Below are 21,809 nucleotides of genomic sequence, written 5' to 3'. Positions count from 1 at the left end.
ACGTGCGCACTTTGCTACCATTTGTCGCATTGTGGCCTTACATCTCACTTATCTGCTGATGAATTTCTGCCGCTGCAATGTTCCCTGCTGTCAAAAACAGAATCACTGACTGTGTTTCAACGTCGGCAAGCTGAACTGACGCTGTAAAAAGATACTGTAACAACACCAATGCAAATGACGACATTTGATGAGCAAGGCATGCTGGGAATCAGTGAGCATGTGTGTTTCAATGTTCATCCAACATTTGATTAGCTACGGTGATTCGGACTTACGCTGTGAATAACCATCGTGTGTGTACTATGCTTGATCAAATTATGAGCCCTTAGTAGTGTATTGCTAAAAAAATTAAGTAAGGAAAGAAATGAATTGCTAATACTTCCACTTAATTCTTCCAAAAGCTAATTTTTCAGAAACTGCGTAAATCGCAAAGGGTACTGAAAAATTTGCATCTGTCTGCACAGGCATGTTTCTTGTCTTTGTCTTTTGTAATCTGTGAATTTTATGATGAAGTGCAGTGAACTTACTTATTTATTCTGCACATTAAGAATTTCTCCGAACATGTACAGTAGCTCATACGTGTTAGGTACATACTTTGTTGTTTAAAATCTGGACTACTTATGAAATGCGATTTCAAATATTCGTCCAGGATGTGGCCTCATTTCCTTCAGTCAAGGTGTGAAAGTTCATAGATGGCAGCCTATCTACTCTAGAGCCTTCTTGTGTGTAGGGTGTCTTTCTTAAGCTAAATGAATGGATATTTTTCTTGGTGGAGCCCTCCACCACCACCACCACCACCACCACCACCACCACAACGACAATCACAACCACCACTGCTTCCAGAGACATTAGCATTTCTGTTTGGCGATCACCTGTGATGTGTTGTGCACTGGTGGAGGCACCTAGGCCAGAGTCTGGCGAAGTGTGTGACTGGCAAGGCTGGCAGTAGTTGAGGAGCAAGCCATCTGGAACAAATCTTCAAGGACACCAAACACAGTAAGAGATACACTGCACGCAGAAGGCTGATGCAGATGCGAGAGAATGGTGGAAAGGATACGGAAAAATCGTGCCCAAAGAGTGGAAGGAACTGGGCAAGCACTCAGAAAATAGTATAGCAGCCTGTAGGGCAGACAGGAGTGTGGCAGTACAAGAGAAGTACACTTGTTTTGCGTGGAGGCTATAAGTGAGTGCAGACACATGTCAGACAAAAATAGCATAGGAGGGTGTGAGAACATTAGGGATATGAAACGATTGTTCCCAGTGATAGATAAGTGTGGCAGCACATGGATAGGAAACACACTTGTGATCTGAAGGCATAGGTAGGTGCAGGAGCACAATTCATCGCCAGTCTGTTATGGTGGGTGCCACTGGAGGTGCAATGAAAACACTGCACAAGTAAACAGTGTGGAATAGTTTTATTTGAATATTTAAAGAACACAAGTCTGCTTCGTGGAGTGTTAAGTTACATATGGATGACTATGGGGCCAAAGGCCCAAGTGAATAATAAGATTCGCTTGGAACGGTCTGGAGTTAACAACACAGTTGCACTCAGTATATGGTTAAAGTCTGGCAAAGTAAAGCCATTGTTCTATGATCTGTTGAAATTAGGGGATAAACAATGCAACACAAGTATCCACCAATGATTCAGTACCAAGATTCTGATTGATGGGCTGCAGCACCTGGTGCAGAGAGCTCAAAATAATAACTGGTTCGATAGCAGAGACCAATCTTCCAATCCATGGTCGAGTGCTGGCTTAAACAATTCCGGTGAAAGTTGAAGTGTGCTCTGCGGGCAGCGGACTTATTGCTCTTGTGACTGGACAACAAACCAGCATGTTGTCCAGAAAATTTACCAACATGCAAATGAGTATGGATCATTGTTTGGCTTGCAGGTGCATGTGCCTGTTGTTGCAGATGGTGCCTGAAGTGTTGCCCCCCCACAGGATGAGAGTGTGTTGTAGATTGTTATCTTGTAGGAGGGACACAGCAGCCTGTGTTAAGGTATTCGTGAAATTCTGTCTATGAATGTTATTTTGGTAAGGGGAAGTCCTGGTTGAATGAACATAATTTAAGAATTAAAGGCGAAACAAGGAACTGTTTCAGTAAAAAAAAATAGTGGCATTATCATGATTAATCTACTGGAAATAACAGTTGAAGGGATTGGTAACATGCTTACCAGGTGACCTACGAACATAGATTGCTCCTCAAGTTGGAATGCGCGCATGTGTGTGTGTGTGTGTGTGTGTGTGAGATTTTCGTTCTCCTGTGGTTCACGACTTATTTTGGTATATAGCCATACCAGTGTCACTATCAGTAATGTACTCTCCAAGAAAATTTCTGTCACAGTCTAGTTTGTACTCAGTACCTTATGCTAAATGTGTCTCTTCATTTGTGTATTCAGATGATACAAGCAGCAATTTACTACTGTGCTACTGTATTCTCTCCCCTCTGAATGTCTCAATCTGAAGTTAAATCAAGAAAGATTATCTCTAAATTACCAAGAAACACGATTGGAATAGTAAGACTGAAATTATCTGTTTCATGGAGTGGGGGAAATGACACTTCACAAAAATCTGTAATGTTCTGTGAGCTTTAAGATATTTTCAAAATTATATCTTTACTATGTATCACTAGTCACATTCCTGGTAATTGCATTGTCTAACAATGTAATCTGGATATAACTCGCGAAAGAATTATATTCATATTATTGATGGAGGCAAGTACATTGTTGTTTGAGGTTTTCGCAACTTGACTGCTAAAATGGTTCTTGTGAATAATATGAGATGTGGTCACAGCAAATGCACCATATTTCCATGAGATAGTTCTTTGTCATCTTTAAGTGCACCTGTCATAACGTAGTGACACTTTTCACAGTCTGATAACGGTTGCAATATTAGAACCAGCAACCACATGCAAGTATTGCACAGTTGGTGTTATGGCATATGACATTGCTCGAGTTTGTATGAAGGCATCTGACATTGCTCTCAAAAACCATTTAAGCAAGTATATTATTCATTGTTACTCTACAAAATGTTAGTTGCCAATTTCATGTTCTACAAAGATGTATTCTTAATAATCTCTAGAAGTTTTGAATTATACTTTCGTTCCCTTGGGTCCTTGCACAATAATCTTTTCTTTCTCTACATTCATTGGAGACTAGCCATTTAAAGTGTTGCAATGGAACAGAATATTGTGAGAATCGTCAAAAGTAGATTTATACTAGTTGCAATTCCTTTCCACTATTCATCCGATATACACCATATGATCAAAAGCATCTGGTCACCTACTAGTGGACCTAAATGAGTTATATGTCCACTCCTCTCCTTTATGATGGCTTGAAGTGTACTGGGGACATTTTCAGTGAGGTGTCTCTGTGTCCGTGCAGGAATGACAGCCCATTCCTCCTCAAGAGCTGAAACAAGAGAAGGTATGTATGTTGGAGACTGGTTTCTGTAGTTCAGTCTACTTTCTAACTAGCTCCATATGTGTTCCATTGGGTTCAGGTTTGGACTCTGGATAGGCCAGTTCAGTTCAGGAGTGTTATCATCCACAAAACACAGATGCTGCTTTATGACAGGGTGCATTGTCATGCACCTCATTGTCAAGCAGCAGCAAGCAGTTGTCTTTGAACTGTCCCTATACTGTATGCAGTATACAGTGCTGTGAAATGTGATATATGATTCTGCGTTTAGCGTTTTCGTAAGCACAGTAAGGGTACCTTACCCTCTTCGTGAAAAATACTCCCATACCATAACACCACCTCCTGCATACTTTACTGTTGGCACTATACATGATGGCAAGTAATGTTCTTCAGGCTTTGCCAAACCAAACCCCTTCCACTGGATTGCCCCAGGACATAGTGTTATTCATCACTTAAAATGTCTCATTTCCAGTCATCCACTGTCCAGTGTCGTCACTCTCACACAACCTCAAGAAGTATTGCTTAACATTGACTACAGAAATGTGTGGCTTATGAGGAGCTGCTCGACCAATTCACCCTATTCTGTTTAAATCCCTGTGCACAGTCATTGTCCTAGCTGGAGTGCTGGTAACATTTTGGAACTTGTGAGTAATTCCTTCTGTTGATTTCAAGCAATTTCTATACAAATGACCTCTAAAGTTCGACAGTCCCTGTCTGTAAGCATATTAGGTTTACATCTACATTTATACTCCGCAAGCCACCCAACAGTGTGTGGCGGAGGGCACTTTACGTGCCACTGTCATTACCTCCCTTTCCTGTTCCAGTCGCGTATGGTTCGTGGGAAGAATGACTGTCTGAAAGCCTCCGTGCGCGCTCTAATCTCTCTAATTTTACATTCGTGATCTCCTCGGGAGGTATAAGTAGGGGGAAGCAATATATTCGATACCTCATCCAGAAACGCACCCTCTCGAAACCTGGCGAGCAAGCTACACCGCGATGCAGAGCGCCTCTCTTGCAGAGTCTGCCACTTGAGTTTGTTAAACATCTTCGTAACGCTATCACGGTTACCAAATAACCCTATGACGAAATGCGCCGCTCTTCTTTGGATCTTCTCTATCTCGTCCGTCAACCCGATCTGGTACAGATCCCACACTGATGAGCAATACTCAAGTATAGGTCGAACGAGTGTTTTGTAAGCCACCTCCTTTGTTGATGGACTACATTTTCTAAGGACTCTCCCAATGAATCTCAACCTGGTACCCGCCTTACCAACAATTAATTTTATATGATCATTCCACTTCAAATCGTTCCGCACGCATACTCCCATATATTTTACAGAAGTAACTGCTACCAGTGTTTGTTCCGCTATCATATAATCATACAATAAAGGATCCTTCTTCCTATGTATTCGCAATACATTACATTTGTCTATGTTAAGGGTCAGTTGCCACTCCCTGCACCAAGTGCCTATCCGCTGCAGATCTTCCTGCATTTCGCTACAATTTTCTAATGCTGCAACTTCTCTGTATACTACAGCATCATCCGCGAAAAGCCGCATGGGACTTCCGACACTATATACTAGGTCATTTATATATATTGTGAAAAGCAATGGTCCCATAACACTCCCCTGTGGCATGCCAGAGGTTACTTTAACGTCTGTAGACGTCTCTCCATTGATAACAACATGCTGTGTTCTGTTTGCTAAAAACTCTTCAATCCAGCCACACAGCTGGTCTGATATTCCGTAGGCTCTTACTTTGTTTATCAGGCGACAGTGCGGAACTGTATCGAACGCCTTCCGGAAGTCAAGAAAAATATCATCCACCTGGGAGCCTGTATCTAACATTTTCTGGGTCTCATGAACAAATAAAGCGAGTTGGGTCTCACACGATCGCTGTTTCCGGAATCCATGTTGATTCCTACATAGTAGATTCTGGGTTTCCAAAAACGACATGATACTCGAGCAAAAAACATGTTCTAAAATTCTACAACAGATCGACGTCAGAGATATAGGTCTATAGTTTTCCGCATCTGCTCGACGACCCTTCTTGAAGACTGGGACTACCTGTGCTCTTTTCCACTCATTTGGAACCTTCCATTCCTCTAGAGACTCGCGGTACATGGCTGTTAGAAGGGGGGCAAGTTCATCGCGTACTCTGTGTAGAATCGAATTGGTATCCCGTCAGGTCCAGTGGACTTTCCTCTGTTGAGTGATTCCAGTTGCTTTTCTATTCCTTGGACACTTATTTCGATGTCAGCCATTTTTTCGTTTGTGCGAGGATTTGGAGAAGGAACTGCAGTGCGGTCTTCCTCTGTGAAACAGCTTTGGAAAAAGGTGTTTAGTATTTCAGCTTTACGCGTGTTATCCTCTGTTTCAATGCCATCATCATCCCGGAGTGTCTGGATATGCTGTTTCGAGCCACTTACTGATTTAACATAAGACCAGAACTTCCTAGGATTTTCTGTCAAGTCGGTACATAGAATTTTACTTTCGAATTCACTGAATGCTTCACGCATAGCCCTCCTTACGCTAACTTTGACATCGTTTAGCTTCTGTTTGTCTCAGACGTTTTGGCTGTGTTTAAACTTGAGTGAAGCTCTCTTTGCTTTTGCAGTAGTTTCCTAACTTTGTTGTTGTACCACGGTGGGTTTTTCCCGTCCCTCACAGTTTTACTCGGCACGTACCTGTCTAAAACGCATTTTACGATTGCCTTGAACTTTTTCCATAAACACTCAACATTGTCAGTGTCGGAACAGAAATTTTCGTTTTGATCTGTTAGGTAGTCTGAAATCTGCCTTCTATTACTCTTGCTAAACAGATAAACCTTCCTCCCTTTTTTTATATTCCTACTAACTTCCATATTCAGGGATGCTGCAACAGCCTTATGATCACTGATTCCCTGTTCTGTACATACAGAGTCGAAAAGTTCGGGTCTGTTTGTTATCAGTAGGTCCAAGATGTTATCTCCACGAGTCGGTTCTCTGTTTAATTGCTCGAGGTAATTTTCGGATAGTGCACTCAGTATAATGTCACTCGATGCTCTGTCCCTACCACCCGTCCTAAACATCTGAGTGTCCCAGTCTATATCTGGTAAATTGAAATCTCCACCTAAGACTATAACATGCTGAGAAAATTTATGTGAAATGTATTCCAAATTTTCTCTCAGTTGTTCTGCCACTAATGCTGCTGAGTCGGGAGGTCGGTAAAAGGAGCCAATTATTAACCTAGCTCGGTTGTTGAGTGTAACCTCCACCCATAATAATTCGCAGGAACTATCCACTTCTATTTCACTACAGGATAAACTACTACTAACAGCGACGAACACTCCACCACCGGTTGCAGGCAATCTATCCTTTCTGAACACCGTCTGTACCTTTGTAAAAATTTCGGCAGAATTTATCTCTGGCTTCAACCAGCTTTCTGTACCTATAACAATTTCGGCTTCGGTGCTTTCTATTAGCGCTTGAAGTTCCGGTACTTTACCAACGCAGCTTCGACAATTTACAATTACAATACCGATTGCTGCTTGGTCCCCGCATGTCCTGACTTTGCCCTGCACCCGTTGAGGCTGTTGCCCTTTCTGTACTTGCCCAAGGCCATCTAACCTAAAAAACCGCCCAGCCCACGCTACACAACCCCTGCTACCCGTGTAGCCACTTGTTGCGTGTTGCTGTGACTGTTCCTTCGTGGTGATAGTTGATAATATTGTCCTTAAGCCTGCTGTTGATTACCCTGGATTGTATTTCACAGGTACTGTCCACCAAACTGAAGCTTCTATTAATTTCACATAACATTTTCAATATTTTGTACTAGAAAGACTGTTGATCATGTACAGTGTTTTCAATGTTTGAAATGAATCGAGTCCATGAAACTTGATGGCTCTCTTTACTAGGCTGTTTGTCATATTCCTCTTTACCCAGTAAACTTCCCAATTCTGTACTGTGGAACTGCCGAAAAGTGATCTGTATGCTGTATACTTTTCCTCAAAAGCTTCTTTAATTTCTGCACTTCAGATCTTCACACCTTTATTTCACTTAAATTTTCATTTCCTTTATGGACTTCTGTGGCTACTTTGTTTACAGCATTTTAAATGATCTTCCATTCCTTATCTATCATTAGTAGTTTTTGATTTAGTCACTATTGAAAATGTAATTTAACACACAATTCTTGTAACACACACTTTTTATAAACCACTTTTGCCAATCGGGATTTTTTCATCATCTCATGCCTTTCGATCTTACATTGCAGATGCACCAGCATAATTGTTTGAGATATAGTTGTAGTTCTTAATTCGTTCTTCTATTATTATTATTCTGGATTTACAATGTGAGTACATTTTTCCAGCACCTATTCTGGATTACAGTAAGTCACTAATTATTGTTCTCCACTCTTCTCTATTTGTCCATAAATCTTCAGGAATGTTGTTCTTCCTCATTGCTGACTGAACTCCCTGTATCCATGTATCAGGTGGTCGTCCCCTTTTTCTTCTTCCAATTGGTACCCAGTCGATTATGCATTTTGGTAGCCTTTCCTGTTCCATTCGTCTGATGTGTCCATACCATTTAAGTTGTTTGTGCTCGATGAAATCAATAATTGAATTTTTACATTTCATCTTGTCTCTGATTACTTCATTTCTTATTCTTTCTCGTCTTGATATTCTTGCTGAACGTCTCCAGAAATCCATTTCTGTGGCTAATAATTTTGATTTCAGTTGCCATTTTGTTGTCCACACTTCTGAACCATATGTAATAATGCTCCTAACTATTGTTTTAAAAATCCTTATTTTGTTATCAGTTGTTATGTGTATGTCCCAGAGAATTCCATTCAATAAAGAGATTGTCGTCTTTCCAGAATTTATTCTTGATCTAATTTCTTTGTCCTGTTTCCCATCATTTGTAATTTTCACACCTAAATATTTATATTCCTCAGTAGCTGTTATTGTTCCCATCCCTTCTTCTAATATTAAGTCTCCATTCACTCCACCAATTACCATGTACTTTGTTTTATTCATGTTTGCATTTAGACCTGATTTTTTATATTCTTGAATCAATTTTCTGGTCATATACTCTATGTCCTCACAGTCTTGGGCTATAATCAGTTGGTCATCTGCAAATTGTAACGAGTATATTGTTCTATCATTTATTGGTATTCCCATAGCGTGACATTTTTTCTTCCAATTCTGTAAAGTTACTTCTGTATATATTTTATACAATGTAGGTGAGATGCTACATCCTTGACGTAATCCTTTTGTGACTTGGAATCCATGTGATAGATATTTACCAATTTTTATTTTTGAAATAGAATTTTTATATAAATTTTGAATTGCTTTAATTATTCTTGGATTTATTCCTATTGATATTAAAGCTTTCCATAAACTGGATAAAGGCACACTATCATAGGCTTTTTCTATATCTATGAATACTAAATGTATAGGTTGTGCCCGAACCATTTTTTTTTTTCTTTTCTTTTTTTTTTTTTTTCTTTTTCAATGATTTGTTGTAGGCAAAAGATATGATCAATTGTTGATCTTCCAGCTCTAAAACCTGCTTGTTCTTCAGCCTCCTTTTCTTTGTATTCTTGTTCTAACAAATATTTAATAATTCTTCCATATAATCTACTGAAGGTATTGGTCACTGTTATTCCCCTATAATTTTTACACTCATCTTTCGCTCCTTTTTTATGTATCACTGAAATATATCCTACTTTCAAATCATTTGGGACATCTTCCCCATTTAAACATCTTTCGAAAAGGTTTCTTAACAATTCCATTAATTTCTTTGTTCCTAATTTTAATAATTCTGCAGGAATACCTCCAATGCCTGTAGCCCTTCCATTCTTTAAAGATTTTATTGCAGTTTTTACTGTCTCTATTTCCAAACGGATGTAATTCTCTGCTTGTAGATCTATCATTTCATTATATTCAGGGTTTCCCAAGTATTCTTCTCTGTTTTCTGTTAATAAACTTTTAAAATATTTTTCCCAAGAGTCATGAGTAATATATTTAATATGTGTTGATTCTTTAGAATTCCTTCTTAAATTTTTTATAGTTTTCCATGCTTCTGTGTTTCTTTAACCACCAATATAGGATTCAATTTTTTGACATGACTGTTCCCAAACTTTGTTTTTTGCTTCTGCAACCTTTTTCCGGATTTTCGCTTGTTGTGCATTAAGCTCTATTTTATCTTGAAGATTTCTGGTATTTAACCATTTTAAATATTTCTCTTTCTTTAATTTCACTTCCTTTTTAATTTCTTCATTCCAGTAGCATAATGGATGGTTTGTACGTGTTTCTTCTGTTTCTCCTAAAGCTTCCTTGGCGGTTTCATGTAGTTTATTTACAATATAATGATATTGATCTTCTGTATTATCAAACTCTGTTTCTACCAGTTTTTCATCTAATCTCTTTTGATATAAAAATATTGTGCTTTCATTCTCAAAACTATTCAAATTATATTTAGGAATTTTGATTTCTGTTTGTATATTTTCTGTAGGACAATTTCGATTTTCTTCAGTGCTTTTTCCTCTGAAGGGGAATAAAAATTTGGAATTTACCAAATAATGATCGCTAAGAGTTACCTCTCTATATACTCTTGTGTCGTGTATTTTTATCCTTGTTTGCTGTTTAATTATAATATAGTCTATTATTGATTTTTGATTCAATGTATCTTTATGCCATGTGTATTTATGTATTTCTTTATGTTGATAAAAGCCATTTAATATTTTCAATGAATTTTGTTCACAGATATCAATAAGTCTATTACCATTATCATTTATAACATTTTCTCCAAATGGTCCTATAATTTTATTTCCAATTTTACTTCCAGTTCTACTGTTAAAATCCCCTGCAATAATAATCTCCCTGGTTTTCCCGATATCCTCTATGATTCCATTTAAATTATTATAGAAATCATCCTTTTTACAAATTGGTTCATCTTCGCTTATTCCATATACTCCTATAATAGTAATTTTGTATCCATGAATATCAATATTAATTTTAATCAGATTTTCATCAATAGGTTCCCAGTTTGTGACCATTCTTTTGAATTTGTTTTTCATCAATATCGATATCCCCCGTTTTGCTCTTTGATTTTTTGGGACACCACTATAGAAATGTGTATATGATCCTATTCGTTCAATACCTCGTCCTTTTTTCTTAGTTTCTGGGAGTATAATAATATCTTGATTTCTAGCCTCCATTTCTTTAATCACTTCTCCTACTTTATTTTGTAATCCTTGTATATTCCATACACCAATTAAGACAGTCCGTTTTCTTAGCCTTTTTCGTCTCCTATTATATCCGTCCTGCTGTAATCTTATAGGCTTTTTAACCAGTGAGGTTTTTCCAATGAATGGGGAGTTGGCCCATCGCATTAACCCCCAACCTGGAGGACCAGGTAATTTTTGCTCAAGGTTTTCTTCCATTAGCCTTTGGTAATCCAATACCTAGACTACAAGGCAGTAGTTGCTAGTTTTGGTCCACCCCGGGTATTTTATTTCCTCGGTACCCTCCATATCTGGTGGGCATTCCCCTATCCGCCACCTGGGGAGGCGCCCGATGGGAGACTAGCAACTCCACACGGGTTCGTTCTTCTAAACTTCTACTTATTTTAATTGCTACACCTTTGCTTGCTCTTTGCTGCTGGGCTATCCCACTGTAAAATGTTATATAATCCTCCATGTACTTGCTACTCTTAAGCTTGTTTTTTGTTTAAGAGATACAGATTACATTTGCTTTAGCAGTTTTCAATAGTCTCACCAATTCATTTTCTTTATTAGTTATTGTGCTAACATTCCAAGTCCCAAAAACTAAATTTCGGCAATCCATTGCTTGTTCTTTTTCTTTTCCAGCCTGTCAGTATTTAATTCAATTCTAGATCTGAGGCTATTCTGGTTTCTTTCCGTAATGTATTTATTCCTGGCTGCGCTGCACAATTTTCATTACCTACATTAAAATTCCTGTGAAGGAGAACGGCCTGAGATATTTTTAAATAAATTGTTAATGTCAAGAATGAGACATGATGGATAACACAGAAAAATCAGTGGTTTATGAATTTCACCCTCCTATGATATCCTCTCATTGAGGCACAACATATGGCTCCTAACCTGAACAGCCTCATCAGTTCTGTGCATACTGCTGAATGTGGTGGACTGACTTTAATCTCATGAGCAAGCCTAGCATTCATTGCCCCACCAGCTGCCCATAACAACTCACTATCTGGGCCACAAGACATTCATGCATACATGGTACATGATTTGTAACTGACTGCAACCGCAGTTGTCACAATCAGAGGTGCCTCCAAATCTCAGATTAAATAACTTTCCAGACACACTAAGGGTACAAATGTTTTCTTTTGTAGTCATGGTTCCCTCAACAGACATTATTGCAGCTCTCAAAGTGTGACTGCCCAAATCTTATGAAGATTTGGCTTCTGTCACAGTAGACTGGTGGTGTTGACTTAATTGATCTACATTTGTAATTTCTAACAATGGACAAAAATTAATATTATATGATAAATTTTATCTTGTTATTAGACTTGTAGTGTCAGCTTAATTAAGTCATTAACTATACTTCATAAGAGCAATTGAAACAAAAAGTACTAGGATTATGTTCAGCCAATCTTCAGCTTTTGAAATGAATTAAATTGCCCACTTTCCAGTTACTTTGCTTAAAACAATTTAGAATGACCGGATTAAGTAGTGATGATGTATGAGATTCTATTATGTACACACATCAAGAAAAGTTTTGCGTCACTGTGGTTTCCAGAACTCCTGAAGATAGATGTTGACTGTGGATATTGTATTACAGACACAGTCCCTTTGACTGTTCAGAGATGTCACTAACCCCACCCAAAGATGTAAACAACCACTCATGAGCAGTGCCTATTTTGTCTGTAGTTCAACCATGCATAGACGGTGAATGCCATGGTTCGAACGCATCCACATTGTTACTTTGTGCCAGGAAAGGCTCTCAAACAAGGAAAGTATCCATGCATCTCGGAGCGAACCAAAGCGATGTTGTTCGGACATGGAGAGAGACGGGAATTGTTGATGACATACCTTGCTCTGGCCATCCAAGGGTTACTACTGCAGTGGATGATCGCAACCTACGGATTATGGCGTGGAGGAACCCTGACAGCAACGCTACCATGTTGAATAATACTTTTCGTGCAGCCACAGGATGTCATGTTATGACTCAAACTGAGCACAATAGGCTGCGTTATGCGCAACTTCACTCCCAATGTCCATGGCGAAGTCCATCTTTCCAACTGTGACACCATGCAGTGCGGTACAGATGGTCCCAACGACGTGCCGAATGGACCACTCAGGATTGTCATGACATTCTCTTCACCGATGAATGTCGCATATGCCTTCAACCAGACAGTTGTCGGAGACTTGTTTGGAGGCAATCCAGTGAGTGCAGCAAGGTGGAGGTTCCCTGCTGTTTTGGGGTGGCATTATGTGAGGTCATTGAAGGTGCTGTAACGGCTGTAAAGTGCGTGAATGCCATCCTCCGACCGATAGTGCAACCATATCGGCAGCATATTGGTGAGGCATTCATCTTCATGGACGACAATTCGCGCCCCCATCATGCATGTCTTGTGAACGGCTTCTTTCAGGATAATGACATCGCTCGACTAGAGTGGCCAGCATGATCTCCAGACATGAAACCTATCGAATGTGCCTGGGATAGATTGGAAAGGGCTGTTTATGGATGACATGACCCACCAACCACTGTGAGGGATCTGCACCGAATCGCCATTGAGGAGTGGGACAATCTGGACCAACAGTGCCTTGATGAACTTGTGGATAGTATGCTGTGACGAATACAGGCATGCATCAATACAAGAGGACACGCTACTGGGTATTAGAGGTACTGGTGTGTACAGCAATCTGGACCACCACCTCTGAAGGTCTCGCTGTATTGTGGTACAACATGCAATGTGTGGTTTTCATAAGCAATCAAAAGGGCGGAAACGATGTTTGTGTTGATCTCTGTTCCAATTTTCTGCACAAGTTACGGAACCGAGGTGATGCAAAACTTTTTTTGATATGTTATGTCCAAACATTGACCGCCAGTAGAAAACTAAAAGTTGATTCACAAACTTATCCATGATTGTGTTGGCTCATGTCCATGGCTGTGAATTAAATTACCTGAAAAACAGCAGCCAGCCATTTTTTTTTCTAAACTTCATTTATGCCCCTGAATGTAGAACTGTGTGTGTTATGCACACAAATGCAAAACAAGGACAACAGCAGAATAAAAATGTAGCTGTGATGTTAAAAATGCAGTTGATAAAAATGTAAGATGAAGAGATAAAATGCCAGTTTAAGGTGGATAGAAATGTGAAATGAATTGTGATAAAAATAATGTTGTATAAAAAGTGACTGTTTGTTGAAATAAGAGAACAAAAAGATTTGCCAGATGCTTAGCGGTTTTTATTTTTGTGAGGCTGCTATGTTCTTCGTGTGGCAGAGAAATATGGATCAGAGTCCACAAAATTTATTGACACTGAGGAAGTAAGTTTTTATAGCATTCTCCTCTCAATGAAAGTGACTATGTAATCCAGTATTACGTGATCTCCTGGTAACCCATTTACCTTGTAGATTTCATTAACATTCTCCATTTTCTTTGTTTTTTTTCAATGCTCCTGTGAGCTGGAAATATAACTTAAGCTACATCTTCAGCTCACATGGTAAATCACCTGTAAAGACTGCTCTGCATTATCATTCATGGAAATTGCATTGTCCTGAGGATCCAAATACAGCAAGTAGAACCTATAATGATAATGGATGTGAGTTACATAGCAACCTGCATAAAATGTTTAGAGGAAATGGCTACAGGATTTTGCAAACATCAGGTCATCTTAGAAATGACCTGCAGGAGCAACACTGTTAAAGCACAAAATGAAAAGCTTGTGTTTATTCCATTTAATGAGTTATCAGTAGGTAAGATTAGTGATTGTAGTACAGAATGTGGATAATAACTGTAATTTTTTGTACCATCGTAAAAATTCTGGATTTTGAAAGCATGTGTAGAAAGTACCTATGTGTGTGTGTGTGTGTGTGTGTGTGTGTGTGTGTGTGAGAGAGAGAGAGAGAGAGAGAGAGAGAGAGAGAGAGAGAGAGTAAAAGTCTAGGATTTTGTTGATAAGCCTTAATTAATTATATTCAGTTCAGTTATGATGAAGGAAATCTAGAACTAAGAGAGAACAAAGTGGTATATTTGTTAGGCCAATGTGGCAATGGATGAGTATTACAAACAACTTCATTATGTTTGAAAACAGAGCAACAATCACAGTATTTGTGGCACTGTACAATGGCTGTGTATGCCAGAAGTTTGCTACATCATCAAGGAATAGTATGTGGAGGAAAGGACACATACTGTGTATGTGGACATGTCACAGTCATGCCACACATTCTGTAGAAGTCCCATACCACATAAAATTATAAACCTCAGGCTTTTGAAGGATGTGTCTAGAATTAAAAAAAAAAAAATAAGAAAAAAGGAACATGCACACAGTTTGAGCAATGTGGTGCAATAGTAAATACTGGACTTGCATTCAGCAGTATGCTGAATTATGGGAGTTCAGATTACAATTTTACCCATACAACTATTATTTGTAAATGTCCAAATATGTTTCAGCACCTTTGTGCCAGCATCAGTGGGTATTTTTATTCATCATCATCAGTGTTCTGCCAAAAGGCAGGTTTCCACATGGTAGTTCTCCAGGTCGTCCGGTCTTCTGCCATCCTCTTCAGTTCTGCATAATTTCCTCTTCTCTTTATGTCATCTGTCATCTTGTATCTCCTTCTTCCTCTCAGTCTTCTCTCACAAACCAATCCTTCCAAAGCATATGCTAGCAAGTACTCCTTTCTCAATGAATATCCCAACCAGTTCTTTTTCCTTTCTCTTACGACCTTCAGCAGACATCTCTCACCAACCCTTTCCAATACTCTTTCATTACTCACTCCTTCCATCCACCTTCTTCTCTCCATTCTCATCCACATCTCAAATGCTTCTCCAGACAAAACATTTGCCAAGCCTTTTCCTTAGACCTTTATCTAATTTGCCACATAAGAGTCTCCTCTTTCTGTTGAATGCCTCCTTTACTATGGCGCCTCCTGGTGACATCTCAAATCTTCAGTTATTGTGCTTCCAAGATATTTAAATGCACTTACTTGGCTAATGCTAGATTGTCCTGTTTTAATATTGGACAGTCTGTGTCTTGTACTGATGATGATACTCTTTGTTTTTGCTGTGTTTATTTGCATCCCATATTCCACACAAGCTTCATTCAGATCTTTCAGCATGTTACTCACTGTCCGCTCACTTTCTGCCACAAATACCATGTCATCAACAAATCTTATACAGTCTACTCTCTTTCCTCCAATACATATTCCTCTTTCCCATATAAGCCTTTCACAATAATCTCTTCAAGGTATGCATTAAACAACAGTGGGGAAAGGCAACAACCTTGTCTAACACCTCGTCCAATGCTTCTTCCTTCTGACACTTAATTTCCAGTCCTTATCCTTGCATTCTGGTGTAAATATAGATTCTATATCAGTCCTCTCTTTCCAATACACTCCTTTCCTCTTCAAAATATCCATCAGCTTGTTCCACTGAACTCTGTCAAAAGCCTTTTCTAAATCTATAAAAATAGCAAAGATTTCTCTACCTTTTTCCATATATCTTTCCCCTATAGTTCTTAACAGGCCAATAGCATCTCTTTTTCCTTTTCCTCTTCTAAATCCAAACTGTTTCTCTGCAATCCCTCTATTCAGCTTGCCATATAGCCTTCTATTCAACACTCTCAGCAACACTTTAGCTGCATGAGAAATTATACTGATGGTCCTATGCTCTTCACATTTTTTAGTGTTTCCCTTGTTCTCTATTGGTATCATAACTGTTGCAAGGAAGTCCTCAGGCCATTCCCCTTTGTCATATATCTTGTACAGAGGTAGACCATTTATTTTCTTGCATTGTTTCCCAGACTCTTCAACAGTTCTGCTGGCAAATCATCAATTCCACATGCCTTCCTATTCTTCATCTCCTTCAGCACCTTTTCTACTTCTGCTTCTAAGATAGTGAATTCCTTTCCATCTTCCAGCATATATTGCTCCTCTTCAGTCTTAATTTCACTTTGTATTTCATGCCCCTTATACAGGCATTCAATATATTCTTGCCATCTGCTCAAAACCTCTTGTGGTTCTTCTGCTGGAGTACCATCCGCTCTTCCTATTTCCATGTTATTCCTCTTTCTTTTACATTCAAAAACTATCTCACTAGCCAGTCTATACATCGTTTCATACTCTCCCTCTTTTTCTATTTTCTCTATTTTGTCGCATTTCTGTTTCATCCATTTTTCCCTTGCCTCTTCAACCTCTTTTTGCCTTTTTCAGTTTATACATTTTTTCCATTTTCTCTGCTCTTCCATCTTTTTCAACATGTTTTCTGTTATCCATTCTTTCCTGGTGCTTTGGGTTACTCAAATTCCTATTACTTCTTTGATAGTGTCCGTGAGTCCTTCCCTCATTCTTATCCATTTGTCACTAACACTTTCATCGACACTAGCTCTTTCCCATTTTTCCACAAATCTGTTTTCCAAATCTGATGACTTTCCTACCTCCTTGAGTCTTTCTATGTTTAGCCTTTCTTTTGCTTTGCCTCTCCAGACTTTTTTCAACTTCACTTGTATTTCTCCCACTACTAGGTTGTGGTCTGAATTTATAACCATTCCTGGATGAGCGTTGGCATTCTTCAAACAGTTCCTAAACCTTTTTTGTATCAGGATGTAGTCCAACTGATATCTTTCCCTATCCAAATTTGATATCCATGTGTAATGTCTCCTTTTGTGGTGTTCAAATAATGTTGCTCACTCCTAATGAATTTTCTTTACAGAAGCTAATTAGTTATTCACCTCATTTCTTATTCCTAATCTAAATTTTCCTACTGTATCTTCATCTCTTCTTTCACCTACCACTGCATTCCAGTGCCCCTTGATGATAATGCAGGCATTTCTATTTTCTTTCCACTCCCTCATCTTTATGCCGGCTGGTTGGCATGTGCACCTGTATTAACACCAAATCTTTTGAACTACCCTTCAGTCGTATCATCATCAGTCTTCCATCAATATATTGTACCTTTATTACCTTATTTTTCAGCTTTTGCCCTATCAGTATTCCTGTTCCATTTTCACCACTCTTGATTTCCCCTGAGTAAAAGAGCTTATAATCTCCACTTTCTATCTCCCCATTCTCTCCCCATCTCATTTCACACAAACCAAGGGCATCTAATCTGTTCCTTTTCATCTCTTGTTTTGCATTCTCCGGCTTTCCTGCTTGCAGCAGTGTCCTCGCATTCCATGTTCCAATCCTTATCTTTCCTTCCTTAACTGTCCCTTTCTTCTTTTCAGATATGTCTACTCTCAATGTGTTCCCCTCTCGGAGATCCGAATGAGAGGATGTTTTAACTCTGGAATCTTTCACATGGAGAGACATACCATGTACTGCTTGGGAATGTAATGTGGTAGTTGCCCGTTACTTTCTACGTAGGCAGCATGATGCCCAGCCTAAAATCAGCTGCTCACTATGAATCAGATGCTGTCTGTAGCCGCCCCTCTGGGGTAGAGTCGCTACTTGTACTCATTTTGTACCCAAAGAGAAAAGGTACCTCTTCCTCCAGCTTCACCATTCTGAAAGACTCTTTCTCTGTTGTCGCTGCCGTTGAGGTCTTATACACATAATAGGAAATGGTAGGAATAGGACATGGTGAGGACAGGTTTGGGATAGGAAAGGGGGAGCGATAGCCCATTGTGGGACACACTTTGTCTGGCTTCTCCCCTTTGGCCTGTCCAGCTTGGGTGACCCTTGGTAGCTAAGCTGGATCCAGAGCACACAAACCACCTCGCCCACACAGACAATGCTATGTTAAGGCGATGTCCCCTGAGGAGATATTTTTATTCAGTTCTGTAAAATGCAGACATGTTTAAAGTAGTAATTATTCTAAGAAAATTAAGTCTAAAAATGGTTTATCTGTTGTGGTTATTACCTTACGAGGTGCATTCAAGTTCTAAGGCCTCCGATTTTTTTTCTAATTAACTTCTCACCCGAAATCGATGAAACTGGCGTTACTTCTCGACGTAATCGCCCTGCAAACGTACACATTTTTCACAACGCTGACGCCATGATTCCATAGCAGCGGCGAAGGCTTCTTTAGGAGTCTGTTTTGACCACTGGAAAATCGCTGAGGCAATAGCAGCATGGCTGGTGAATGTGCGGCCACGGAGAGTTTCTTTCATTGTTGGAAAAAGCCAAATGTCACTAGGAGCCAGGTCAGGTGAGTAGGTAGCATGAGGAATCACTTCAAAGTTGTTATCACGAAGAAACTGTTCCGTAACGTTAGCTCGATGTGCGGGTGCATTGTCTTGGTGAAACAGCACACACGCAGCCCTTCCCGGACGTTTTTGTTGCAGTGCAGGAAGGAATTTGTTCTTCAAAACATTTTTGTAGGATGCACCTGTTGCCGTAGTGCCCTTTGGAACGCAATGGGTAAGGATTACGCCCTCGCTGTCCCAGAACATGGGCACCATAATTTTTTCAGCACTGGCGGTTCCCCGAAATTTTTTTGGTGGCGGTGAATCTGTGTGCTTCCATTGAGCTGACTGGCGCTTTGTATCTGGATTGAAAAATGACATCCACGTCTCATCCATTGTCACAACCGACGAAAAGAAAGTCCCATTCGTGCTGTCGTTGCGCGTCAACATTGCTTGGCAACATGCCACACGGGCAGCCATGTGGTCGTCCGTCAGCATTCGTGGCACCCACCTGGATGACACTTTTTGCATTTTCAGGTCGTCATGCAGGATTGTGTGCACAGAACCCACAGAAATGCCAACTCTGGAGGTGATCTGTTCAACAGTCATTCGGCGATCCCCCAAAACAATTCTCTCCACTTTCTCGATCATGTCGTTAGACCAGCTTGTGCGAGCCCGAGGTTGTTTCGGTTTGTTGTCACACGATTTTCTGCCTTCATTAAACTGTCGCACCCACGAACACACTTTCGACACATCCATAACTCCATCACCACACGTCTCCTTCAACTGTCGATGAATTTCAATTGGTTTCACACCACGCAAATTCAGAAAACGAATGATTGCACGCTGTTCAAGTAAGGATAACGTCGCCATTTTAAGTATTTAAAAGCAGTTCTCATTATCGCCACTGGCGGTAAAATTCCATCTGCCGTGTGGTGCTGCCATCTCTGGGACTTACTGACAATGAACGCAGCCTCATTTTAAAACAATGCGCATGTTTCTATCTCTTTCCAGTCCGGAGAAAACAAATCGGAGGCCTTAGATCTTGAATGCACCTCGTACTTTCTATAATGATGGGTTCTGTAGGGTAGTCTTTACATTATTGTATTCCAGTAGCTTGACGTTTTTGTGGGTTTGGTTTGAGTGTTAGCAAATCACTTTATTTGTAAATGTAATTTTGTTGCATTGCTTCAAATTATCACCAAGCCTTCCAGGATTTAGGTTTCTCTTGGACGCGAGAGAGAGAGAGAGAGAGAGAGAGAGAGAGAGAGAGAAAGGGGAGAGGGGGATGAGGATGAGAGTAGAAAATATGACAGCGAGATTCTCTTTTTAGGAACTAGCTGGTTGCCTGGTGACTTAATTACCCCTAACCTCCTATTAGTCAGAAAAATAAATAGACTCTTATTACTAGGACAGTCATCTTTGCACATTTTAAGTACAGTATAAAAGTTAAAGGTTTCCCTATAGGTGCAAGAGTACATAAATTCTTAAGTGAGCCCACTCTTGAGCAAGCAACATTAAGTTGCATAAATATTAAAAGTCTTAAATACATTCCTTAGTATTTAATACACTACCGCTACACTTGTTGATTACAATCTAGAGCACAAATTTCACTGGTGACTGCAGTCTCTCAAAATTAAAGGAGTAAGCCATCAGACTGAGGAGTGGCAATAGGATGGAAAGTGCCTCATTCTCTTCTTTTCTGCCAAGATTATCACTCCTAATACATTGTTTACATGAAGCCTTTTGCCATTACAATGTTTTAGCTAGTCAACGTTTTGTATCTGATTAAATGTGGAACTAAATATCCTCAGGATTGTCACTGATATGCATTTTGACATTGAAATTTGGGGGTTTGACACTAGTATTGGTCATTTTAAATTTCACACATCCTGCGATTCCCACACATATCTTTATGGATGTTATATCCCTTAGTATTGCCTTTTCCTCAGTAAGGAACTTGTGAATATCACAGTTTAGATGAAATTGCTGCAAGAATTCCAGAGCTATACTTATTTTTCCACTGTACACTCTCATGACCCACAGGCACTAGAGATCTCTAATTCCTGCACTTAATTTTTTCATTTAATACATAGTTTGGTTGAAATTGTTCTAGGCATTATAGAGTTCCAAATCCAACCAGTACCGTCACTTGTAGGAGTATCTTATTACACAGTTGGTTAAAAAAATCCAGATGCTAAATTTTGTGACCAAGTTGGGTTGAAAATCCTCCAAGGGTTCCAGGTTTATGCGGGAACACACACATTTTTATTTACACGAGTGAAATGGCACAATTTCGGAGATGTTACTGGTCTCATGCAGATATGATTTTATGTGTTATATACTGAAGCTGTGAGTGAAAATTTGTACCAAGGCCAGGAATCAAACCCGTGTCTCCTGCTTACTAGACAAGTGCCCTAGCCATTAAGCCACCTGAGCCCAGTGGTTCACACAACTGCATGGGTTACGCTGGCATGGCTCCCTCCTCGATTCAAATTCTCACTGCCATCCCAGTCCACTTTAAATTCCCCTTACACATGAACAAAATTGCCGAGGCTTTCCATGTTGTGGAATAGCACCTCAGCAGTGAACCGCTGTGCCAAAGTGGCTTAGTGGCTAACACACCTGGCTTGTAAGCAGGAAATCCAGGTTCGTTTTCCAGCCTTGGTACAAATTTTCAATTGCTGTTTCAGTCTGTGTACATAAAATCAGTTTTATTAATGTTTTTTGAACTTTATATGCATTTCCACAGTGCACATAGCCTGAAATTCACAGGAGTTGAAAACCTCATACGTGTTCTTGAAGTGACAATACCAATGAGTGTGTGCTGATAGAAAGAAGAATGAATGCTCCTTACCAATTGAAATTCACAGGAGTTGAAAACCTCATACCTGTTCTTGAAGTGACAATACCAATGAGTGTGTGCTGATAGAAAGAAGAATGAATGCTCCTTACCAATTGATGTAAAGTCACAACTGACCGTTAATGTCAGAAGTGCTCTTGCTTTAGTTAGTTTTTACATGTTCTATGTAGGAACATGCTGGTTTACAAATAAGCACATACGCATCAGTAC

At 39.6% G+C, this 21,809-nt stretch overlaps 1 protein-coding gene across 4 annotated transcripts in view; it reads left to right on the top strand.

The window, feature by feature from the left end:
* LOC124593637 (E3 ubiquitin-protein ligase CBL-B-B) overlaps positions 1–21,809 on the top strand; it is a 173,412-nt gene that overhangs the window by 45,922 nt on the left and 105,681 nt on the right. The gene's annotated exons all lie outside the window — the stretch shown is intronic.

Source organism: Schistocerca americana, chromosome 2 (genome assembly GCF_021461395.2).
Source record: "Schistocerca americana isolate TAMUIC-IGC-003095 chromosome 2, iqSchAmer2.1, whole genome shotgun sequence".
NCBI lineage: Eukaryota > Metazoa > Arthropoda > Insecta > Orthoptera > Acrididae > Schistocerca > Schistocerca americana.
The sequence above is the reverse complement of the archived record's forward strand: the minus strand, read 5'-3'. Positions and strand labels throughout refer to the sequence as shown.